Source organism: Oryx dammah, unplaced genomic scaffold (genome assembly GCF_014754425.2).
Source record: "Oryx dammah isolate SB20612 unplaced genomic scaffold, SCBI_Odam_1.1 HiC_scaffold_29, whole genome shotgun sequence".
NCBI classification, from domain to species: Eukaryota; Metazoa; Chordata; class Mammalia; order Artiodactyla; family Bovidae; genus Oryx; species Oryx dammah.
In genome coordinates, this window is record NW_024070213.1 from 71046298 (window position 1) to 71072726 (window position 26429).

The following is a 26429-nucleotide window of genomic DNA, read 5'->3' on the forward strand; positions in this document are numbered from 1 at the left end:
AGAGGGGACACAAGTATGCCTATGACTGATTCATACTGACGTATGACAAAAATCATCATAATATCGGAAAGTAATTATCCTCAATTAAAATATTTTTTAAAAAAAGAATTAAAATACTCTGAATAATAATAATATGTAAGTAAAAGAAGCCTTTTACTTACTTTTTAAAAGTAAAAAGTAAAAACAATTGTATATAAAGTTCAAAATCAGACTAAACTGTAATATTTAACAGGCACACCTATGTGGTTAAAATTATATATGTATATATATTTATACATACAACCTGAATCAACACTAAATATTCATTGGAAGGACTGATGCTGAAGCTCCAACACTTTGGCCACCTGATGCAAAGAGCCGACTCATTGGAAAAGACCCTGATGTTGGGAAAGACTGAAGGCAGGAGGAGAAGGGGCTGACAGAGGACGAGATGGCTGGATGGCATCACCGACTTGATGGACATGAGTTTGAGCAAGCTCCAGGAGATGGTGAAGGACAGGGAAGCCTGGCGTGCTGCAGTCCATGGGGTCGCAAAGAGTTGGACGTGACTGAGAGACTGAACGACAATAACGATGTACGCGCACACGCACACACACGCACCCGTGAGAAAACAAGACAGTGCCAACTATAAAATTCAAGCGAATGGCTGCCTTCTGGGAGAGAGGGGTTGTGATTTGATAAAGCATAGAGGGATTTCTGGGGTAAACAGCAATGCTCTACTTCTCTATCTTGGTTTCAGTTAAATGAGTATTTGCTTTTTTAATAATTCATTTAGTGGAACAGACGTGTTTTTGCATTTTTCAAAGTTTCTGTGCTATTTCATAAAGTGGATTCAAATGCAAAAAGAGAGAAACAAAAACAATCCTAACATGTGTGCTAGATATTCCCTGTTTGCTCCGTTTTAATTCTCATAATAATATTATGAGAACGTTATTCTGGTTTTATCATTTTTATGTTAGGGGTATGCACTATTATTTAGTCATCTTTGTCTTTTACAATCTAGCACTATATTTGGCACATGACAATACCCTATATATCTGTTATTAGTCGGAAGCTCAGAGAGGTGAAATGTTATATTTTCAAGGCAGTGTAAAACACAAGGAGCAGATGCTACAAACCCAGTTTTCTGGGTCCAAGTTCTGTCACATCCACCTCTCCACATTTCTGCTATGACAGAGAGAAGTGCTCTCTGATTATGATCACCTAACTGCGAGAAAAACATCTACTTCTGCTTTATTGACTATGCCAAAGCCTTCACTGTGGAAAATTCTTAAAGACATGGGTATACCAGACCACCTGACCTGCCACTTGAGAAACCTGTATGCAGGTCAGGAAGCAACAGTTAGAACTGGACATGGAACAACAGACTGGTTCCAAATAGGAAAAGGAGTACGTCAAGGCTATATATGGTCACCCTGCTTATTTAACTTCTATGCAGAGTACATCATGAGAAACACTGGGCTGGAAGAAGCACAAGCTGGAATCAAGATTCCTGAGAGAAATATCAATAACCTCAGATATGCAGATGACACCACCCTTATGGCAGAAAGTGAAGAGGAACTAAAAAGCCTCTTGAGGAAAGTGAAAGAGGAGAGTGAAAAAGTTGGCTTCAAACTCAACATTCAGAAAATGAAGATCATGGCATCTGGTCCCATCACTTCATGGCAAATAGATGGGGAAACAGTGTCAGACTTTATTTCTTGGGGCCCCCAAATCACTGCAGATTGTGCTTGCAGCCATGATATTAAAAGACGCCTACTCCTTGGAAGGAAAGTTACGACCAACCTAGATAGCATATTGAAAAGCAGAGACATTACTTTGCCAACAAAGGTCCGTCTAATCAAAGCTATGGTTTTTCCAGTGGTCATGTATGGATGTGAGAGTTGGACTGTGAAGAAAGCTGAGCACCGAAGAGTTGATGCTTTTGAAGTGTGGTGTTGGAGAAGACTCTTGAGAGTTCCTTGGACTGCAAGGAGATCCAACCAGTCCATTCTGAAGGAGATCAGCCCTGGGATTTCTTTGGAAGGAATGATGCTAAAGCTGAAACTCCAATGCTTTGGCCACCTCATGCGAAGAGTTGACTCATGGAAAAGACTCTGATGCTGGGAGGGATTGGGGGCAGGAGGAGAAGGGGACGACATAGGATGAGATGGCTGGATGGCATCAGTGACTCGATGGACATGAGTTTGGGTGAACTCCGGGAGCTAGTGATGGACAGGGAGGCCTGGTGTGCTTTGATTCATGGGGTTGAAAAGAGTTGGACACGACCTAGCGACTGAACTGAACTGCCCACACAACTATAGAAAAACCTATTTGGGGTTGCAAAGAGTCAGACACGACTGAGCAACTGAACTGAACTGAACTGAACCACGGACTGCAAATAGATTGCAAGATTAGAAGAATCCAGAAAGTTGGGGGAAATAAACCTTACCCACACAGACTCTACTCCTGGTAGGACAAAATGGGAACTGTGGACCTTTTCACTCAGTTCAGTTGCTCAGTTGTGTCTGACTGTTTGCAACTCCATGGACTGCAGCATGCCAGGCCTCCCTGTCCATCACCAACTCCCGGAGCTTGCTCACACTCATGTCCATTGAGTCAGTGATGTCATCCAACCATCTCACCCTCTGTCATCTCCTTCTCCTCCTTCACTCAATCTTTCCCAGCATCAGGGTCTTTTCCAATGAGTCGGCTCTTTGCAGCAGGTAGCCAAAGTACTGGAGTTTCAGCTTCAGTATCAGTCCTTCCAATGGATATTCAGGACTGACTTCATTTAGGATGGACTGGTTGGATTCTCTTTCAGTCCAAGGGACGCTCAAGAGTCTTCACTAACACCACAGTTGAAAAGCATCAATCATTCGGTGCTCAGGTTTCTTTATAGTTCAACTCTCACATCCATACGTGACTACTGGAAAACCATAGCTTTGACTAGATGGACTTTTGTTGGCAAAGTAATGTCTATGCTTTTTAATATGCTGTCTAGATTGGTCATAACTTTTCTTCCAAGGAGTAAGTGTCTTTTAATTTCATAGCTGCAGTCACCATCTGCAGTGATTTTGGAGCCCCAACATTAAAGTCTGCCACTGTTTCTATTAAAAGACGCTTACTCTAGGCAACAATTTTGACTTCTTGTGATCCACACAGTCAAAGGCATTACTGACTAGATAACCAGGTTTTTATAAAAGTAGATGTCTCAGAGACAGACAGGTGGAAGAGATGGAAAGGTGTGGGGAAAGGGTGTGGTGTTCCATGCCCTCCCCAGATAGGCCACCCCCCCAAATCTCCACGTATTCACCAGCTCAGAAGCTCTCCAAACTGCATTCTTCTGGGTTTTTAGGGAGGCTTTATTACCTCGGGCTGAATGATTAATTCACTGGGCATGGGTGATTGATGCAACCTCCACCCCCTCTTCTTTCCTGGAGGTTAAGGAAGGGGTGGGATTGAAAGTTCCGATCCTCTAATCACACAATAGACTGCGCAGGCAACCAACTCCCATTCTTAGGTGCTTTCCAGGAGTCAGCTCATTAACATGACAAGAGACACCTTGATTGCACTCAGCACTTAGGAAATTCCAACAGTTTTAGGAGCTCTCTGCCAGAAAGGGAAGACCACATATATATTTTTTATTTACAAATCATAGTATCACACATATGAGAAATGGAACTGTTGGCATTGTTCAGTCGCTAAGTCGTGTCTGACTCTTTGTGACCCCATGAACTGCAGCACACCAGGCTTCCCTGTCCTTCACTATCTCCCACAGTGTGCTCAAACTCATGTCCATTGAGTCAGTGATATCATCCAACCATCTCATCCTCTGTAGTCCCCTTCTTCTCCTGCCTTCAATCTTCCCTAGCATCAGTCTTTTCCAATGAGTCAGCTCTTCGCATCAGGTAGCCAAAGTATTGGAGATTCAGCATCAGTCCTTCCAATGAACATTCAGGACTGATTTCCTTTAGGACTGACTGGTGGGATCGCCTTGCAGTCCAAGGGACTCTCAAGAGTCTTCTCCAGCACCACAGTTCAAAAGCATCAATTCTCTGGGGTTCAGCCTTCTTTATGGTCCAACTCTCATATCTGTAAACGACTACTGGGAAAACTTTAGCTTTGACTATAGGGATCTTTGTCAGCAAAGTGATGTCTCTGCTTTTTATTACAATGTCTAGGTTTGTTATGGGTTTCCCTGGTGGCTCAGAGGTTAAAGCGCCTGCCTCCAATGCGGGAGACCCGGGTTCGATCCCTGGGTCGGGAAGATCCCCTGGAGGAGGAAATGGTAACCCACTCCAGTATTCTTGCCTGGAAAATCCCATGGACAGAGAAGCCTAGTAGGCTACAGCCCATAGCTTTCCTCCCAAGGAGCAAGTATCTTTTAATTTCATGGCTGTGGTCACTGTCCACAGTGATTTATTTCTTGCCATGTTAGTAAACAAGGATGTCACAGTCACCAGCAATTGCAGCCACCGTGGATGATGAGCCAATGAGCCCTGAGGGAAATCAGAAAGGAAAGAATTCCTGCCATCTAGTAGCCATCTGACTGCAGTCACTCCCTGCAGCCACTCCGAACGATGAGCCCCGAGGAACTCAGGATGTGAAAACACAGGATACTGGCCAGTGAAGGTGTTAGTTGCTCAGTCAGGTCAGATTCTTTGTGACCTCGTGGATTGTAGCCCACCAGCCTCCTCTGTCTATGGGTTCTCTAGGCCAGAATATTGGAGTGGGTAGCCATTCTCTTCTCCAGGGGATCTTCCTGACTCAGGCGTCAAGGGCAGGTCTCCTGCATTGCAGGTGAGGCGAATTCTTTACTGACTGAGCCCGCAGGGAAGCCCCCAGATAGCTGAGGTGCAAATCAAAGGAAAGATTTCAGTGAGCCCAGACTCTTACATCTTTCATACACAGAGAAGCACTACATTTCTGAACTTGAGATATCTGCTTTCTTTAACAGTAATCTTTTGTTGTTCCTTACTACCTGCCCTTTGTTGCAGAACTCCTATATATTCTAGCTCCTTCCCTCACCTCCTCAGAGCAGTTTCTCTGAGCTATCTGAAATGCTGTCTCCCAGGCTGCAGTCCTCATTTTGGCCCCAATAAAACTTAACTGGTAACTATCATGTAGTGTAAAATTTTTTTAACCCATGCCTATGTGTGTATATACAGTCACATTTATAAAATATATCAAATATACTGTATATATCAAACTTTTGACCCACAGTTGGTTGGTCAGAGGATGCAAATCCGTGGATATGCACCAACTGCATCTACAAGTTTGCTTGCACTGAGTTGTGATATACAGTACTTTTCTTAACATGTGACATGGTAAAAAAGTATGTTTGAAAATCCCTCCTTTGGGTGATATTTTTATTCTATACTGCATAAGATTCTTGTCAAAAGCCCATAGTTCTAAGTGTTCACTTTTGTGGAGTTCAGATTGTAAAAAAGAAGTATTGGGGTTGATTGGTCTGTCATAGCACATGTCCTATTTCATTTGAATCAGTAAGTTGATAGTGGCCCAGAAGCAAAACCAGAAAATTCTGTGATGTCATTAAGCTCAAGCAAAGAACAATTATTCTTAACTGTTATTTTAACCCGGTTCAAAAGCAACAAAGTGACGCACAGCTGAGAGCAAGATCTGTGCCAACCCATACTGAAGACTAATCCTCTAACGGATTCTGACACCACCAGACTCCAGAACCACTCAGGTCACTGACTTTCAGTTAGATGTTGATCAAAAAGACTGATGAGGAAGCAAAAACTTCTTTGCCATGTTTTCTAAATATTTCTCCTTATTTATAAGAACCCCTTTTGTGTTTTCGGTTCACCCTTGCCCCTGTGAATGAAAAATGTTGCCAGCCATATAAGCAAACTAAGGATGCTATGGCCATTAAGCCATCAGCCACTACAGCCTGAGGGGAGTCAGGATGGGAAAAGAGAGGATTCTGGCCAGAGACAGCTAAGGTGCATATCAAAGGAATGATTTCAATGACCCCTGCTCACGCATCTTCACAGAAAAAATGCTAAATTCATCAACGTGAGATGTCTAGTTTTCTTTAACAGTAATCTTTTGAAGTTCTAGACTACCTGGCCTTTGATGCAAAATTTCTATATATCCTAACTCCTTGCCTACCTCTTGGGAGCAGTGTCTCTGAGCAGAGAGGTTTTCTCTTGGGCTTGAGGTCCTCAGAAAGTCTGCTGAATAAGACATAATTCTCAATTTTTTTAGGTGCATTTTTTTAGTTGACATCCCCCAGCGGTTGGTTTCATTTCATATATGAAACAGATTTTAAAGTCAACTTGACTCTGAATATTTATATTTTTAGCAGAATCATTTATATACTGAGTCTATAAAAAACTCTTTAATATTATTAAAGCAAATTGAAAGAGATCCAGGAGTATAGAGGTAAATTTGCCCTGAAAAACTCTCTGTAAATAAAAGGTTTGTAAATTGATTATTTTTCCATTGTTTCATTGCTTACGAGCCCCTGACATTTTAACTTCATGCTTCTCAACCAGCCGTTTGTTTTCTTCAAGAAGCTAATGATAAAGGAATTCTGATATGACTAATCACTCTTTAAGCTATTTGACACAAATGAATTTTCTTTTATCGTGACTGCTAAAAATGAAGCCAAAACTATATTCAGTTACTGCACTGTGGTCAGAACTGCTTGTCTCTTCGCCCAAAGCTTTATACAAGTGCAGAAGTATAGGAGTATGTTATGAAGAAGATTTGTGAAGTGATTTGGTAGAGATCAACAGGAATAAAGACTAAGTTCTGCTTGTGAACATAATAAGCTAAGTACCTTTTGTATTTCTTATGAGCACAAGCAAAGGCCAGGCTGAATCCCTGATGGATGCAAAAGAAGCAGACATAGACTGAAAAGCAGGGAGAGCTGAATTTTGTATCTGACTCTATACATCATCAATTACCCTTGATCAGCATGACTTCCTCAGAAGTTTCCATGGGAATGACATTCATTAAGCGTTTTAACTTCTGAGACTAGTTTGCTCTGTTTCTGAACTATGGGGCTGAATACTGCAGATGAAAAGAGAGGAAACATTCAGAGGGTGAGAGCAACTTTTCTTTCCCCCCAAATACAAACACTACTGCTTATTTCTCACAATCTCTCAGTCTCCAGAAAAGGGTATGGTCCTTTGACAGTTTTAAGACCTTCAACAGGTTAGCACAGCATCACTGTCAGATGTCTCCTCCAGCAGAACGCTTACGCACCTGCCAGGTGGTGAGTGGTTTTGCCTGTTTCCATTTTGTTTTCACAATAAACCTAGAAGTTGTTATTCTTATATTAAATAGGCTAGTTAAGCTAGATCTTCTTTTTTAACTCACCCATTTCTGTCCAACTCCAAAGTCTTAATACTGCCTTATGCTCCCACTTGAGAGCATTTTACTTCTATCTGTCATGATGCTCTGTGCTACCAAATAACAATTCAGAAAGTTCAAAGAACAAACGCAAAATGATATTTATATCTTAAAATCATAAACAGTTCCTATGTAATTATGTATTTGTTGGAAGGCCATTTTTTTCACATAGCTGTTATTTATAAGTGGTACAAAAAGATGCAACATTTTACATTATTACTCAAAAATTTTATTAAACACCTCATATTCTAACAATTTATCATACTAGTGCCCACTGTTGAAAAAATTATTAGATGATTTTTTTTTAAGGCTGAATTTTTGCTTACTCTTCAGGAAATAATTTTAGGAGAGAATGTTGTTCAAAAACACTCAAACAATGTCATAACTAGTACAGAAATTATATCCTCTGGGTTCACCTTTCAGGTGAAATACTTCTTTCTGAAAAAACTGGAAGCAAGTGTAGGCTCACCACTACTGAGTACCCAAGATAAATAAGTACTGTATGTCTTATTTCTTGTATTGTAGATGATAAACCCTTTCATCTCTGAGATTATGTGTACTCAGCAGTGGGCTCAATATATAAAACAAATTTGATAGCATGTGTAGGCAGAAATTGGAAACCAAGAAGAAAATTAAGTTACCAGTATGCCTAAACATTTCAAATGCTTGTAGCTATAAAATCTTTCTCTATTTTTTGTGTTAGAGAATTTATGCCCTTCCTGGTGAAAAAAATTATGAAAAATACTCTCAAAGTCCTTAGTGCTAAATTTTCACATGAAAAGTCAGAAAATGGAATCAGAAAGAGGTTAAATGTTTCATAATATTAAATGATTATTCTCCTTAGACTTGCTTTTTAAGATACTGATCACTAAAAAGAACAGTTAAACTAGACATAATAGACCCCCACCCCGATATAACCAAGACAGTCTGACAGTGACATATTTTCAGAGAAAGGGGTAGATGATAAGAACAGGATGTCAATTTAAATATCTTGTGAAAGTAGTCCCTAAATGTCAAATATTTCCTTGAGGTCAATACACGCTGTTTATTGTCCTACTGCTATACTTCTAGAGATTGAAACTTGGTATAAAGAATGGTAATCCTGAATCCCTATAAAGTACTTTGTCAGGAAAAAAAAGGAGAGAGAGAGACTTGGTCATCTTTACTCTAATGAAATATGCTATAATATCTTGAAGTCATTTTTTAAATTGAAGTATAGTTGATTTACAGTGTTGTGTTAATTCTGGTATACAGCAAAGTAATTCAGTTATATATATAATATATTCTTTTACATTATGGTTTATCTTTGGATATTGAATATAGTTCCCTGTGCTATGCAGTAGGACCTTGTTGTTTACCCATTCTATGTATAATAGTTTGTGCCTGCTAACCCCAAACTCCCATTCCATCCCTCCTCCACCTGCACCCGACCCCTTGCTGTTGGCAAAGGCAAGTCTGTTCTCTATGTCTGTGTGTCTGTTTCATAGACAGGTTCATTTGTGCCATGTCTTAGATTCCACATATAAGGGATATCATATAGTATTTTTCTTTTTCTGACCTACTGTCTAGGTCCATCCATGTTGCTGCAAGTGTCACTATTTCACTCTTTTTTTTGGGGGGGGTGCTTAGTAGCATTCCACTGTATGTATCACATCTTCTTTATCCATTTACCTATCAGTGGACATTTATGTTGTTGCCATGTCTTGGCTATTCTGAATAGTGATGCTATGAACATAGGGGTGCATGTATCTTTTAGAATTGTAGTTTTGTTCAGATATATACCCAGAAGTGGGATTGCTGGTTCATATGGCAACTCTCCTTTAAGTTTTCTGAGGAAACTTGATGCTGTTTTCCATAGTGTCTTCACCAACTTAAGTTCCCACTGTGTAGGAGGGCTCCATTTTCTCCACACCCTCTCTAGTATTTGTTATTTGTAGACTTTAAAATGATGGTCATTCTGACCACTGTGAGGTGGTACCTCATTGTAGTTTTGATTTGCATTCCTCTAATGATTAGTCAGGAAGCAACAGTTAGAACTGGACATGGAACAACAGACTGGTTCCAAATAGGAAAAGGAGTACGTCAAGCCTATATATTGTCACCCTGCTTATTTAACTTATATGCAGAGTACATCATGAGAAACGCTGGGCTGGAGGAAGCACAAGCTGGAATCAAGATTGCCGGGAGAAATATCAATAACCTCAGATATGCAGACTACACCACCCTTATGGCAGAAAGTGAAGAGGAACTAAAAAGCCTCTTGATGAAAGTGAAAGAGGAGAGTGAAAAGTTGGCTTAAAGCTCAACTTTCAGAAAATGAAGATCATGGCATCTGGTCCCATCACTTCATGGGAAATAGATGGGAAAACAGTGGAAACAGTGTCAGACTTCATTTTTGGGGGCTCCAAAATTACTGCAGATGGTGATTGCAGCCATGAAATTAAAAGATGCTTACTCCTTGGAAGGAAAGTTATGACCAACCTGCTGCTGCTGCTGGTCTCTTCAGTCGTGTCCGACTCTTGTGTGACCCCATAGACAGCAGCCCACCAGGTTCCCCCGTCCCTGGGATTCTCCAGGCAAGAACACTGGAGTGAGTTGCCATTTCCTTCTGAAATGCATGAAAGTGAAAAGTGAAAGGGAAGTCACTCAGTCATGTCCGACTCTTCACGACCCCATGGACTGCAGCCCACCAGGCTCCCCCGTCCCTGGGATTCTCCAGGCAAGAGCATATTAAAAAGCAGAGACATTACTTTGCCAACAAAGGTCCGTCTATTCAAGACTATGGTTTTTCCAGTGGTCATGTATGGATGTGAGAGTTGGACTGTGAAGAAAGCTGAGCGCCGAAGAATTGATCCTTTTGAATTGTGTTGTTGGAGAAGACTCTTGAGAGTCCCTTGGACTGCAAGGAGATCCAACCAGTCCATTCTGAAGGATATCAGTCTTGGGTGTTCATTGGAAGGACTGATATTGAAGCTGAAACACCAATACTTGGGCCACCTCATGTGATGAGTTGACTCATTGGAAAATACCTTGATGCTGGGAGGGATTGGGGGCAGGAGGAGAAGGGGACGACAGAGGATGAGATGGCTGGATGGCATCACCGACTTGATGAACACGAGTTTGGGTAAACTCTGGGAGTTGGTGATGGACAGGGAGGCCTGGTGTGCTGTGATTCATGGGTGGGGCCGCAGAGTCAGACACGACTGAGCAACTGACCTGAACTGAACTGAATGATTAGTGATGTTGAGCATCCTTTCATGTGCCTCTTGGTATGTTGTCTTTGGGGAAATGTCTATTTACGTCTTCTGTCTATTGATTGGGTTAGTTTTGAATGTTATTAAGTTAAATGAGCTGTATATTTTGGAGATTAAGCCCTTGTTGGTAGCATCATTTCTAAGTATTTTCTCCCAAGCTATAGGTTGTCTTTTCATTTTTTTTTTGTGGTTTCCTTTGCTGCACAAAAGCTGGTAAGTTTGATTAGGTCCCATCTGCTTATTTTTGCTTTTATTTCTATTGCTTCGGGAGACTGACCTAAGAAAACACTGGTATGATTTATGTCAGAGTGTGTTTTGCCTATGTTCTAGTCTAGGAGTTTTATGGTCTCGAGTCTTATATTTAAGTCATTAAGGCATTTTGAGTTTATTTTTATATATGGTGTGAGAGTGTGTTCCAACTTTATGGACATGTGGCTGTCCAACTTTTCCAACACCACTTTCTGAAGACACTGTCTTTTCCCCATTGTATATTCTTATCTTATTTATTAAAGATTAATTGACTATAAGTATGTGGGTTTACTTTTGGTTTCTCTACTCTGTTCCATTGATCTATATGTTTTTATGCCAATACCACACTGTTTTGATTATTGTAGCTTTGTAGTATTCTCTGAAGTGTGGGACAGTGGTGCCTCCTGCTTTGTTCTTTTTCCTCAGGATTGCTTTTGCAATTCTGGGTCTTTTACAGTTCCATATAAATTGAATCATTTGCTCTAGTTCTCTGAAAAATGTAATCGGTAATTTGATAGGGATTGCACTAAATCTGTAGATTGCCTTGTATAGTATGGTCATTCTGACATTTTAATTCTTCTAATTCAACAACATGGGATATTTTCCCATTTCTTTAAATCATCTTCAATATCCTTTATTAATGTTTTATAGTTCTCAGTATACAAATCTTTCACCTCCTCGGTCAGGTTTATTGAAGTCATTTTTAATATAAATGGTTAAAAAGCATTTTTCTTAGATTAACTAAAATTTATTCCAGAAAAAAAAATCAGCCAGAGCATCCTTCATTCCCCTAATTGAGAGGCTCTCTCATTAACAGCCTATTTTGGCGAGGGGGTTGGGGGGGGGGGCTAAAGGGTGGGTGAGGAGGGTGGGGGAGGGGTGGCAGTGATGGTGGGGGTCTGGAGCTTCCCACAGGAAGAGTTAACTAACAGTTTCTACAGTTGAGATTAAAGTCCTCCTCTTCTGGAGCTATGGCAGGTGAAAGAAGCCTGTTACTATCATCCATTACATTTTCTGTGAGATGCAAAATGATTCAACAAACAACAACAGTGCACTTTGTTTCATTATGAAGTTACTATTGTTTGTTATTGACAACCTCAAGCTGAAAAATCAGAGCAGTACAAGGATATTTACTAAAACCAGGGCCATGGGATATGGGGTAATTTGAGGTTTAAAACAAAACAAAGCAAAACAGAACAGAACACCTATGTCCATGAAGCAAGTACAAAAATCCAAATCTAGCTCACAAGTGTATCTAGTCTCTGGGAGAAGATATGTTGAATGACATCATGGGTCTGGCTTCTTCCTGCTGTGTAACCAGCCCTGGCATAATCCCCAGAACCCAAGATTTAAAAGGCACAAATTATCCTTTTGCAGCATTTCAGGACCACAGCAGCTTCTGACAAGAGCACACGCATGTGCCCACAGCCCACGGAATGATGTAATCCAGGCTCTCTTGGACTGATGCTGCATCTGGAAAATGGGAAAAAAGGGGTGTAATGACTAACCTCCACTCAGTATTTTTAATTGCATACCCGAACACATCTCTCCAACATAGGTGATGTATTCATTTACAAACTGTATACATGTTATTATACTAATAGATTATGCACATAATAAAACTTCTACAAGTAGAATTTTTAAATACAAATATGTAAAGCAAATTTCTCCTACTTTCTGGCTGTATCTCCATGGATTATTTTGAATAATCTCCAGAGGGCACACACCTACCCTGTTCCCACTGAGTGGACCGCTGGCCTGGACAGGACAAGTACAGACTAACCTGTGCTTTCTTTCAAATCTACAAGTCTGCTGATTAGCAACTATCCTGATGTCTTTAATTGTTAGGAATAGGATGAGGCAACATTTGAAAAAGATATCACATTTTCTCAAGAACAATATTTCTAGAGGCTGTGTGCAATGGTGAAAAAGAATTTTCCTGGTATCTAAGCTGTTTGTCATATTGTGGAAAACATTCTGCTCAAAACAAAGTTAAAGCCAATTTGACGGCAGCCAGTAAAACAGATTTAGGGTTATACAAGATTAATCACTGCAGATGGTGATTGTGGCCATGAAATTAAAAGATGCTTACTCCTTGGAAGGAAAGTTATGACCAACCTAGATAGCATATTCAAAAGCAGAGACATTACTTTGCTAACAAAGTTCTGTCTAGTCAAGGCTATGGTTTTTCCTATGGTCATGTACGGATGTGAGAGTTGGACTGTGAAGAAAGCTGAGCACCGAAGAATTGATGCTTTTGAATTGTGGTGTTGGAGAAGACTCTTGAGAGTCCCTTGGACTGCAAGGAAATCCAACCAGTGCATTCTAAAGATCAGTCCTGGGTGTTCTTTGGAAGGAATGATGCTAAAGCTGAAACTCCAGTACTTTGGCCACCTCATGTGAAGTTGACTCATTGGAAAAGACCCTGATGCTGGGAGGGATTGGGGACAGAAGGAGAAGGGGACGACAGACGATGAGATAGCTGGATGGCATCACCGACTCGATGGACTTGAGTTTGAGTGAACTCCAGGAGTTGGTGATGGACAGGGAGGCCTGGCGTGCTGCCATTCATGGGGTCGCAAAGAGTCGGATACGACTGAGCAACTGAACTGAACTGAACTGAAGATTTTAATACAAATTTTAAAAAAAACTACTGGATAGGCATGGGACTAACGTGTGGAATTCCTCAACTTTAAAAGTAATTTTTGGTTAATTACATATGATAGTTTAAAATGTATATATTTTGGGTTATATCAAATCAGAGCACTTTCCACAGCATATTCATTTGGATATTTCATAAAATATATACAACAAAATAGCAGATTGGTATATACATATAGTTATGAAAGAACATTTATATTACTTAAACAGTTAAGTCAAATAATAAGATAAATATTTTAAAACAATGGGTGTTTTATTTATAAACTAAAGAATATTTTGTTTTCTCCTGGGCTCATTCCAGTTCCATCTTCTGTAGTCTTAGCTGTGTTTCAAAGTCCCCCTCTAATTTTATTTCCTTCTCTATTACTTTGAAATCTGTCCTCACTATAGTCAGAACTAGTCGCTTCCCTCTAGTCCACATGTTGTATATTGTGGCATTTGGAATCATCAGCCTGAAAAATAATATCATCTATTTTGCCCCGGATCACAGTTTGTAGATGACAGATCAAAGAAGAGCTCAAGTCTGACTGACTGCAGAGTCCAAACCCTTCTGCAGACAGCATGTTATGAAGTATTGTCACTGCACTGGGATCCCTAAAGGCCTGGCGTGGTAGCATTGTAGCATCAAACCATCTGACCACTAATGCATCATTAATCATCTATTGTGTTTTGGGAAGAGTCAAAGAAGAACAAAAATTTTAGACATAGAATATAAGTACATTCTCTCAAGTAATGAATTTTTTTTATTTTCAATATCTCTCCATCTAAATTGTATTCTCGTTTCCTAATATTTTTCTCTAGAATAGTACACTATTGTAATCCCTGACTTTTACTCCTTATTCCTTTCCATATCTTTTCCTTAAAAAAACTGACAAAAATATATTTTAAAGAACAATATAATTTTCAAGTGCCAATGCAATGACTTTTAGAACTATACATTAATATGTATATAATGTGAATATGAATACTCAAAGTAGCTCTTTTTGCATTTATCACTTCAAATTACCAAACATTTGTGATTCCTCATTTTGTATATCGTACTGTGCTAGAAGCTGGAAGACCATGCCAGGCCTTTGGGGACCCAAATCTAGTCATTGTATTTCATAAATACTAAATGTTAGTATCTGAAGAAAGAACATCTCTTTTAGGGAGATACAATTTAACCCACAAGTTTCCAACAGAAATGTGTTTAAGAGAGAGTAGAGTTTATTTACGTGATTATTTTTATTATTATCACTTTCCCCTACTGACTGTAGTGTGTATTAAACACTTTGACTCCTCTTTAGCAGGAGCTGAAAGACTACAGCCTATATGTGAATTACACCCAATCACCTGTTTTGATAAGACTCATCAACTGAAAATAGATTTTTAAAAGATACTAAACAAATCAAAAGAAGAATATTTTATAACATGTGAAATGTATATAAAAGCCCAAGATAGGAGCCCATAAATATTGTTCTATCAGATCATAATCACTCATTTATTTATGTATCTTCCATGGCTACTTTTGTGCAGCAATGACAGAGTTGAATAAATACAACAGAGACTGCAGGCCCAGAAAACCTAAAATATTTACTGTCTATCTCTTTACAGAAAAAGTTTGCCAACCTCTGACTGACAGTGATGAAAGGGAAAAGGGGAGGAATATAAAATTATAGATATGAATGCACAGAGAATTCTCCAGTGACTACATGAATTTATATTTAAAAGACTTTTGAAAAAAATATGAAAAGAAATATGAGGGAAAGATTCCGAAGAAGGAAGGAGTAATTTTGAGAAGCAGCAAGAAATATATGGAAATGTCAGTAAGGCTAAAAGCCCAGAAGATTCTGAAGCTTGTGAAAACTATTAACAGCAAGAAAAATGACTCTTATAAGTAAAGGAAACAAGAATGGTGTGTAAGAATGCCACTGGGGTGAATGGTACAATGCTACTGAATAGAGAAAGTTAAGTCGATTACTTAACTCTCTGTTAACTCCTTAAGTATGTTTCTGTCTTTTCTATGAAGACTCATCATCACTTGTAAAGAATAAAATTAGTGGTAATAAGAAGAAATGGAAATTAACACAGTAAAATAGTAAAAAATACTTATCTGCTCTTGTTTATTTCCAGGCTTGGGTGAACAATATCTCAGGATACCAAAGGATATAATCTCAGTCCACCAGGAAGTTATTGGTAATCTTTAGGAGTTTGGAGAGAACTGAAAAGGTGCTTAAAATATAGGATTAGATTAAAAATCTAAAAAAAAAAAAAGAGAGAGAGAGACTGAAAACTATGGGATCAAGAGCTTGCTATGGCTCCCAGTAAAACTCTAGAATAAATTGTTGAGTCTTTAAGAACTGAGGAAGGAAAACTGGGATTAGGAAGATAAAAGATTTATTAAGAAAATCACACCACAAAAACCTCATATCAATTTTAGATAGGATTATAATATATAGGGAGAAGGCAATGGCACCCCACTCCAGTATTCTTGCCTGGAAAATCCCATGGACAGAAGAGCCTTGTAGGCTGCAGTCCATAGGGTCACTAACAGTAGGACACGACTGAGCAACTTCACTTTCACTTTTCACTTTCATGCATTGGAGAAGGAAGTGGCAACCCACTCCAGTGTTCTTGCCTGGAGAATCCCAGGGACAGGGGAGCCTGGTGGGCTGCCATCTATGGGGTCGCACAGAGTCGGACACGACTGAAGTGACTTAGCAGCAGCAGCAGCATAAATATATAGAGTCCTTTGACAGGTTCTCTCCAAATATCATTTGTAGAAGATTTAGAAGGGATGATGTTTGCAGTTATTAAGAGGTATCATCAGTGCACTTATGTGGATTTATAATTAAAGTATTTGATTAATGATATTCTTCGATGTACTGATTAATTAAGGAAATTAATGAATTTCTCATTAATTCAGCATTCATTCATTCATTCTCCAAGATTTATATTATTATCTTATTTCTTTCTCTTTTTTACCAATGATTTAGTCAAGGGTATTGCTGCACAACACTTAAATTTGCAAAAACTCAGTAACTGCAAGGAATAGCTAGAATGTCTCATGGTAAAGGCAAGATGCAAATAAGATCTTCAGTGCGTGTGTGCTAAGTCGCTTCAGTCGTGTCTGACTCTTTGCAACCCCATGGGCTGTAGCCCACCAGGGTCCTCCGTCCATGAGATTTTCCAGGCAAGAATACTGGAGTGGGTTGCCATGCCCATCTCCAAGATCTTCAGAACCTAAAGCAAATCTTATAATTAAATGCCAAACAAAACAAAGCAAAACATGAACAACAAAACCAAAAACAAACAAGTAAAACAAAATTGCGGTTCTGAAAACCAGTTGCACATTAGAGTTAGAGGTTTTATTTAATTGGTTTTGGGTACAGGCGGAGTATTTTTAAGAGGCATTTCAGTTGATTCTAAGTTCAGTCAGAGCTGAGAATCATTTGAAATACACTAACTGTGAAAGATGAGGAGGGAGTGACAAGTGGAATAACCACAGTCCAGTACAAGGTATGGAAATGTTTAGAGGATTCTGTGAACTGTAAAATCAATGAAGCGATGGTGAGACGTGACAACCAAAGAAGCTAAAATGACAATTATAAATATTGAATAGAATTAGGAAATAGTAAAAGTAACTCCCATTTTTCAGGCAATTACTCTTGTATCAGGCACAGTAAAAAGGACTTTAAATGCATTATACAGTCATCCTCAATTTGCAGTGGAGAATACTGAAGTTTAGTGAGGTTAAGTAACTTATCTAAATCACCCAGCTAGCATCTAGTGTGGCAAGGGCTTAATGAATGCTATATAGTAGTAAACTGAGGAGTGCGTGGAGAGACTAATTGTATCAGGAATTTATTAGAAAGGGAAATCTAAGTGATATTTTAATGAAGAACTGGTGTTGAAGTGAATATAGATAATGAATATAGAAAAATAGAAAATTTAAATATTTTCCCAAGATTTTCCATCTAAGAGCTGGGAATTTTTGTAGGACCTATGAGAAGAAATGCAGTGGTAGGCAAGAGGGCTCATTTTTGGGAGAAAAATCATTTTGGCTTTTAATAATAGGTATTATTTATAAAGTAGCTGTGTCAAGCATTTTACATTCATCTCATACAACCCTAGGTACTATTAGCATTATTCTATTTTAAAGGAGTTGTCTAGATGATGGATTCAGTGCTATATTCGGGATTTGAACCTAGGTCTTTGTGAGTTAGAGCCTACACTCTGAATCAACTGGCTATATGTATAACATATTGAATGTAATGTAACTGTGCAATATCTAAGCAGAAATGTGCCAGAACCATTGGAAATAAGGGAGTAGAACACAGACAAAATAATTGATTATATGTTTAGAAAACTAATAGCTTATAAATAGATCTATTTATTATTAACTATTTAATTGAAGTACAGTTGATTTAGAATGTATTCATTTCTTCTGTACAGCAAAGTAATTCAATTATACATATATGTATATAGATTCTTTTCATATTCTTTTCCATTATGATTTGTCACAGGATATTGAATATAGTTGGGTTTCCAGGTGGCACTAGTGGCAAAGGATTTGCCTGCCAATGCAGGAGATGTGGATTTGATCCCTGGGTCAGGAAGATCCCCTAGAGTAGGAAATGGCAACCCGCACCACTATTCTTGCCTGAAAAATTCCATGGACAGAGGAGACTGGTAGGCTACAGTCCACGGGGTTGCAAAGAATCATACACAACTGGGCGACTAAACACACACATTGAATATAGCTCACTGTGCTTACAGCAGGATGTTGTTTATTCCCTCTATATATAATAGCTTACATCTGCTAACCTCAATCTCCCAATCCATCCCTCCCTCACCTCTCTCCCCCTCTACCTCTCCCCTTTGACAACCACGTTTGTTCTCTATGTCTGAGTCTGTTTCTGTTTTGTAGATGTTCATTTGTGTCATATTTCAGATTCCATATTAAATGATATCATGTGGTATTTGTCTTTACTTTCACTAAAGGAAAGGTATGTCTTTTACTTCACTAGGTCCATCCATGTTGCTGCAAATGGCATTTCATTATATTCCATTGTATATACATCTTCTTTATCCATTCATCTGTCAACGGATATTTAGGTTATTGCTTGCATCTTGGCTATTGTTAACAGTGCTGCTATGAACACAGGAGTGCCTGTATCTTTTTGAGTTATAGTTTTTTCTATGCATATGCCCAGCAGTGGGATTGCTGGATGATATGGCAACTCTCGTGGCTTTCCTTGTGGCTCAGCTGGTAAAGAATCCTCCTACAATGTGGGAGACCTGGGTTTGCTCCCTAGGTTGGGAAGATCCCCTGGAGAAGGGAAACACTACCCACTCCAGTATTCTGGTCTGGAGAATTCCGTGGACTGTATAGTCCATGGGGCGGCAAAAAGTCAGACACAAATGAGCAACTTTCACACATACGGCAACTCTATAGTTATTCTTTTTTATATTTTTTAAAATTTTAATTGGAGGTTAATTACTTTACAATATTGTGGTAGGAACTTTGATAATGTTTCCATACAGTGGCTTCACCAATTTACATTCCTACCAACAGTGTAGGAGGGTTCCCTTTTTTCTACACCCTCTGGAGCATTTGTTATCTGTAGACATTTTAATCATGCCTGTTCTGACAGTTGTGAGGTGATACCTCATTGTAATTTCGATTTGCATTTCTCTAATAATTAGCAGCGTTGAGCATCTTTTCTTTTGCCTATTGGCAACCTGTAGGTCTTCTTTGGAAAAGTGTCTATGTAGATCTCCTATCCATTTTTCGATTGGGTAGTTTTTGTTGTTGTTGAACTGTATGACCTGTTTGTATATTTTGGAAATTAAGCCCTTATCAGTTGCACCATTTGCAAATATTTTCTCCCAATCTATAGGGTGCCTTCTCATTTTGTTTATGGTTTCCTTTGCTGTACAATAGTTTGTAAGTTTGATTAGGTTTCATTTGTTTATTTTTGTTTCTACTTCTGTTGCCTTGGGAGACTATACTAAGTAATTTTAAGTGAAGCATTAGCACATAATTTATCTTTGTCATAAATATAGTATATAAAATGTATAGAACTATAGGTAGTATCTATACTCTTTTTATACAATTCCTTGCTGCTCCTTTGGAGCAAAAATCTCTTGCTTTTCGTCATGATAATACTGTTATTTTTCTTATGCCTCAAGTCAAACAAAAGAAGACTAAAGTTACTTTGACTCTTGTACTCTAAATATGTTTGTTTTTAAATAACTTGGCTTCTGTTTTTATCATTATTTTTGCATCTTTACTGAGATGTAATTGACATTTGATAAACATACATTTAAAGTGCATGCTTTGATGAGTTCTGACATATGTATGCTGCTGCTGCTGCTGCTGCTAAGTCAGTTCAGTCGTGTCCGACTCTGTGCGACCCCAGAGACGGCAGCCCGCCAGGCTCCCCCGTTCCTGGGATTCTCCAGGCAAGAATGCTGGAGTGGCTTGCCATTTCCTTCTCCAATGCATGAAAGTGAAAAGTGAAAGTGAAGTTGCTCAGTCATGTCTGACTCTTCGCAACCCCATGGACTGCAGCCTACCAGGCTCCTCCATCCACGGGATTTTCCAGGCAAGACTACTGGAGTGGGGTGCCATTGCCTTCTCTGACATATATATACACATGTGAAATCATTACTGCAATTAAAAAACATTTTCATCAATACCAAGACTGTCCTGGAACCCTTAATAATCTGTCCCTGTCTCTACACTCATTCCTAGGCAACCACTGATCTGCTCTGTGTCCCTACAGATTGGTTTTCAATTTCTAAAATTATGTAAAAATAGACACATAGATTATGTTTTTTCTCTGACTTATTTCACTCAGAATGATTCAGAGATTCATCCATGGGTGTGTATTAATGTTTTGCTCCTCTTTATCTCTAGGATGTATTCCACTGTATGGATACATCACACTGTGCTTATCTGTTCTCTTGTTGACAAATATTTGGGTAGTTTACAGTCTGGCATGACAAATAAATCTAGTAAGAAAAAATCATGTTCTTGTCTTTGTGTAGACATATGCTTTTATTTCTTTTGGGTAGACACCCAGGAGTGGAATACCTGAATTATATGTAGATTATTTTAGCTTTTAAGAAACTGCCAAACTGTTCTCTACCAGCAGTGCATGAGTTCCTGTTCTGCCATATCCTCACCAGCACTTGGTAAGATCACTCTTTTTGATTTTAACTATTCTGATAAACATGTAGTGATGTTTCATGTAGCTTTATCTTTCCCTGATACTAATGATATTGAGCATCTTTTCATTTACTTGTCATCCTGTAGCTTCTTCAGTGAAGTGTCTTTCAAATCTTTCGCCCATTTTTAAGCACAGATTTCTGTCTTCTTATTATGGAGTTATATGAGTTCTAAATACAAGTCCTTTGTCAAATAAATGTTCTGCAAATATTTTTTCCTGTGTTAAGCTTTGGTTATACTGTTAAAAGTAATAGTTTGCCTCAATCAATAAACATTTTCTTCTAAACCACTTCTAGGTTGCACCATATCTTAAATGTTAATAACTACATCCATTATAACAAAGCTCTCACACTTACAAATTGATGAAAAAATTTGTTGAATTCTCCATAAAGTACAAAGAGAGTTTACTTGGTCACATAGAAAAGTCTGTATTTTCCAAAATGATAAGAGCAAAAAATATATTTTATGATTGGCATTTTTTCTAGAAGGTATTTTTACCATTTTATCTGATAGTATAATTAATAATAATGGACCAATTTCATTGTATAAATATTCATTGCTGAGAGAATCTCAGTACCACTTCATTAAATTCGTTTTCACTAAAATTAGTAATTTTCTCCTGCTTCAATTTTATTTTTTCTGATTTTTTTCCAATCCCTGATTCTGTGGGCTCATGATTTCTCTTTAGTCTTTCACACCTTTTTCCCCTCCTCAAATTAAAACTTTCACTTGGTAGTAAGCAGATTATCTTTTAAAGTAACAGGACAAGTCATCGTCAGCAAACATCTGTATTTATAGCAAAATGCAGCATTTGCTGAATTCTAGCCCTTTCTTCTGCATCCTTCTACTAAAACTGATAACCAGCTTTACATTTATAAAGTTCTATTTTTAGTTGTCTGAAAATCCTGGACAGTGCCTTTATAAGTTCATATCAGAAAATGTTATAATTTTAAAATGCCAAATGGTGGTCAATATTACTATAAAAGTCAAAAGTGAAAAAGAAATGGAAGATATTCCAAGTGAAGAAACTTTGTGACTTAATCTTTGTGATTTTATCTAATATGATGTAAACATATTTCTATCTCTAAAAGAGTAATTCCTTCACAGAATGACAATTAAATTTGATCTAGAGTGCCACTAAAAATTAAGAACTTCTATCAGTTATATAGAAGACAGTAGATTACAGGAAAAACTCTAGTTGTTGCGGTGTTCTCAATCAAATGGAAATAAATCTTAAGTGTTGTATTCCTTTTGCATCTAAGTTGAATTCAGTATTGACAAATGATCTGTAATAGGAAGTATTTTGTCTCTGTTCATTTGTGTGCAAAGCTGTCTATGCCAAGTCGCTTCAGTCGTGTCTGACTCTGTGCAAACCCATAGATGGCAGCCCACCAGGCTCTGCCATCCCTGGGATTCTCCAGGCAAGAACACTGGAGTGGGTTGCCATTTCCTTCTCTAACGCATAAAAGTGTAAAGTGAAAGTGAAGTCGCCCAGTCGTGTCCGACCCTCAGCGACCCCATACTGAAACACAAATCGGAACTGCCCTTTACCTCCCTTATTAACAGATCAGCTTTGACATTCAACAATTATATTTCAAAAATTAATAACTAGTTGAAAAAATAGCTCTATTTTCCTTAGTTCCTTTAACTCAATTTACAATAAATGTAAGTACAGAACTCAATTTACAGCAAATGTATGATGTAAGTATACTTCACATTTACTTGGCATAAGGCTGTACTAAGAGAAATGTCAACTAAACTTATTCTCTACCAAGACTCTCTTCTTCCACATCACCAGTTCAGCATTCAGTTCAGAAAAAAATTAGCAATGGAACAATGATTACCAAAATATGTTTTATGGTACTCTTTCCCTTGAGATGGTAATAGGCAGGACCTTAAGAAATTCTATGCTTGAGTATATCAGGTGGCTGCAGACTTATTTGTCAGCTTGGGCTACCATAACAAAATTCCATAGAGTTCTCTTTCTAGCTTGCAGGTGACTACCTTCTTTCTGTGTCTTCATATGGCAGAGAGAGAGGGCACTCAAGCCAACTTACCAATACTTTGGAGGGAGTTGTTTACTTTGCCCACTGGAGACATGTGCATCCTTGACACACTAAATGGAGGGCACTGGAAGGATAATGGTAACAAAGTCACTTCTATAAGGGGTGACTGCCACCTACCCTTGGTGGGTATCTTTAAAAATAAGAGGGACTGCAGCTGCTTTAATGCAATATCCCTCTCTAGCCTCCATTTCTCTTCTGCCCTCCTCAAATAGGTATAGATTAATAAGTGGCCAACCAAAGGATGAATAATCTGAAGCTTTGGGGTACCTATATGAACTGTTTCTCTCTAGTTTTGTTTTCCAATTACTGCTTTCTGATGCACTCTGTCAAATATTTTCCTTCACCTGGAATAACACCTTGGGCAAACCTCAAAGCTTTCCAAGTCCTTCTCTTCATACAGAGAGACTCATTTTCTCTGAGTGGCTTTCTTTTGTTTACTTGTTTGGGTTTTTCTTTTTCGATTTTTAAGTGGGACGAGGAAGAAAGACTAATAACCACATTTCTCCTTGAATCCTCTCTTCCCAAGGTGGTCCTGATATAGACAGGAGGGTGTGTCTGGCACAGTGTAGACTCAATAAATGAGAAACAAGCTAAACTACTGGTTTATATTTGAAGAACCTCCCAACAGCTAGAAAGACCCCATTTGTTTAAAAATCAAATTTCTTGCCTCAGTTTTGCATTATAACTACTAACCAAAAAGAAAATTCTAAGAAGAAAGCCTTATCTAGACTTATTTTCTTTTGCACTTATCATTAATTTAGCATTTACAGATTTTTAAAGCAAAACATTTTCCCACTGTTGAGTGACAAGCTATACTCAGTGATATACAAATCAAACCTCTAAGTGGTCAAGAACACAAAATAAAATTAAGTACTACTGAGTGCCTACTATGAATTTGTCACAGGGTAAGAACTTGAATGGAGCAGAAGTGATTTAAAGTTGGTATAAAAATAAATAAATAATAAAGTTGGTATAAACTCTAAGGAACTTACACCGTAGTTGGAGGCTAGCATATAAACATGATGATTGGTTCAAGATCTTAGAAAGGGAGACAGGGGAGGTGAGAGGCATTCCAGTATAGATGTTTGGAGGCATGGGTTCTGAAGCAACACTACCTGAGTTTTAATCCTGATTGCTCTTCACTGCTCTCTCTGTCAAGTTTCTTAACCTCTCTGTGTCTCTCATACTTAAAAAGCAGATTCCTATAAGCAGAATTCCTGAGCAATTCCTATATTATAATAGTAGGAGAAAGATCAGAAAGGATTAGGGACAGATGAAGGAAGTCACTGATTGCAAACATTTGGACTTTATTCAGTAGCAGAGACCCAGGGAACTTATAAAATTGGTGAGGAGCACCACAAAAACAAAGTTGTGGCAAACTCTAAACTGGTTATGTAGGACAGTTTGGGATAGGGACAAGACAGAGAATATAGTAATAATAATAGTCAACTTTTATAAGATGCTTTGCATGACCTTTGCAAGTGCAAAAACATTAGCTATTATTATGTTTAGACAACGTGCTGAGCACTTTATATGGGATATTTCTATGGACTGAATTCTGCCCCCTCCTCTTCAAATCCATGTTGAAGCCCTAACCTCCAGTATGACAGTATGTGGAGATAGGGCATTTAAAGAGGTAATTAAGGTTAAATGAAGATACAATTAAGGTTAAATGAGGATAAAACACGGGGCCCTATGATTCGTGTCCATATGACAAAGAGATAGGAGGATGTAGGTGCATAGAGAAAAGGCTACGTGAGGCCACAGTGAGAAGGTGGCTGTCTACAAGCCAAGGCCTCAGGGGAAACCAACCTTACTGGCTCACTGACCTTGGACTTACAGCCTCTACAACTGTTGAGAAAATAAATTTCTCTTGTTTAAGTCACCCAATTTTGTTATGGCAATTCTGGCAGACTAAGACAATGGCTCATTTGACTCTTAAACTAGCCCTATGGAGAAATAGTCTGTCCATCATTGTGTCACCATTGAAGAAACAGAGGCTCAGAGAGCTTAAAATGAATTGCCTAAGACAGTTAACAAGTAGCAGTAAACAGAATTTAAATTTAAGCTGTCTTACTACAAATATTATAGTTCAGTTGTAAATTGATAAATGAAAGAATTTATACACACAAAAGACAGATACATGACTTATTAGATTTATGAGACTTATTAGACTTCTTAGAGTCAGGCTAAAAAAAAGGGATTATCACTAAATTATTGAGATTTTAGGCCTTGGGGTTCACACAAGTTAAATGAGTAGCTTGTGTGTGATGTGTGGTGTGTGTATAGTTTATATCAAATACTCTGAAAAGGATGTTTAGAGCAGAAAGGAATTATGGCTTAAGTACTCATGGACCTAGTAATAGCAGACTTGAGTAAAATGAGGGAAGAGATATGGTACTACTGCGGAGGAAAACAGTATTAAAGATTACAAAATGGTAAACAAGTAATGAGATGACATTTAAATGTGAATGATGAGAACAGATAATGTTTCATCTATTTTGTTACTGCCTATGTCTGTCTTTTCTAAGACACTAAATTAACATTTGGTGATACAGGAAAGAACGGTAGAGAAATGTTGAGATTTAACACTCGAAGAAGTCATTAAAATTTTTTTCTCCCTACAGGAGCAATAACAGATTGAGACAGAATTTTCCTCGTCTCTTAACTAGGCTTTCTCTCTCTTTTTATTTAGGAAGGCCTTTTAGCTAGCTTCAATTCGAATGAAGGCGTTAAAAACGTGGCCACCTTCACACGTGATTTGGTATCTGATACCTGATTGCTGTCTGTGTATGTTTTAAGGAACAATGAAATAGCTGCAGGATTGTCAATTCCGCAAATGCTGCACACAGAGGGTAACCGTTTAGTAATTCTAAACAAAAGGAGTAAGCCCCGAATACAATCATCGGTCATGGTCGTTGGTTTTATTACGCCCTTCTAGCTTTAGGGGTCTGGTTCTTCAATGCACGTTGAGAGACCCAGCAGAAGCACTGGTTGCTTTCTGAGAATGAGGGAACTATCCCATTCCTGGATTAGTGTTAGAAGTCGCTACTAGGCCTCTGCCGAGAACATCAACTCAGCCCCAATGCGCCTGCCCAGACCGCAGCAGCCTAGCGCTGCATACACCCCATAACACCAAAAACAGCTGTACGAGAAAATTCGAACCTGCAGCAGCAACCTCGGCCGCCGCGCTCCAAAGGTTTTAGCCAGCGCGGCTGCCTTGCCAGACTACAAATCCCAGCAGTCACTGCTCACACGGGAGCCAATAAGGAAGCTACAAATTTCTTCAGCCAATCATACCCTAACCCAGTATAACATGCCGACTGAATTATGGGGTTTGTGGTTTTCACGTGGCAACATTACACCATCGTGTTTAAGGCGATGTAGGCCCCGCGTCCGATTCCAAACGAAAGCTCCTTCTAATAATTATTCTGTTGGTGCCCCAGGCTAACCTGTTAATTAGTTTTACTCCCAGGCCTTGTGCGCCTTAAAAATCGTAAACTTTGTTTCTTACTGTCGTACAGGAAACAAGATTTTTCGGATGAAGGCATCCTCATCCTACTGGCCATCCGGTCCTTTAACCGTCGCTTTTAAATCTCGCGAGATCAGCTCCTTTGG

At 38.7% G+C, this 26429-nt stretch overlaps 1 long non-coding RNA gene across 1 annotated transcript; it reads right to left on the reverse strand.

Annotated features, from left to right (window-relative positions):
- Positions 1–6473: 6473 nt before the first annotated feature.
- LOC120857705 lies at positions 6474–26404 on the reverse strand. The gene is made up of 4 exons (XR_005719718.1): positions 26264–26404; positions 11436–12341; positions 7838–7839; positions 6474–6484 (listed from the first exon to the last, which is right to left on the reverse strand). It is a non-coding gene; the product is annotated as an uncharacterized LOC120857705 (long non-coding RNA).
- Positions 26405–26429: the final 25 nt, after the last annotated feature.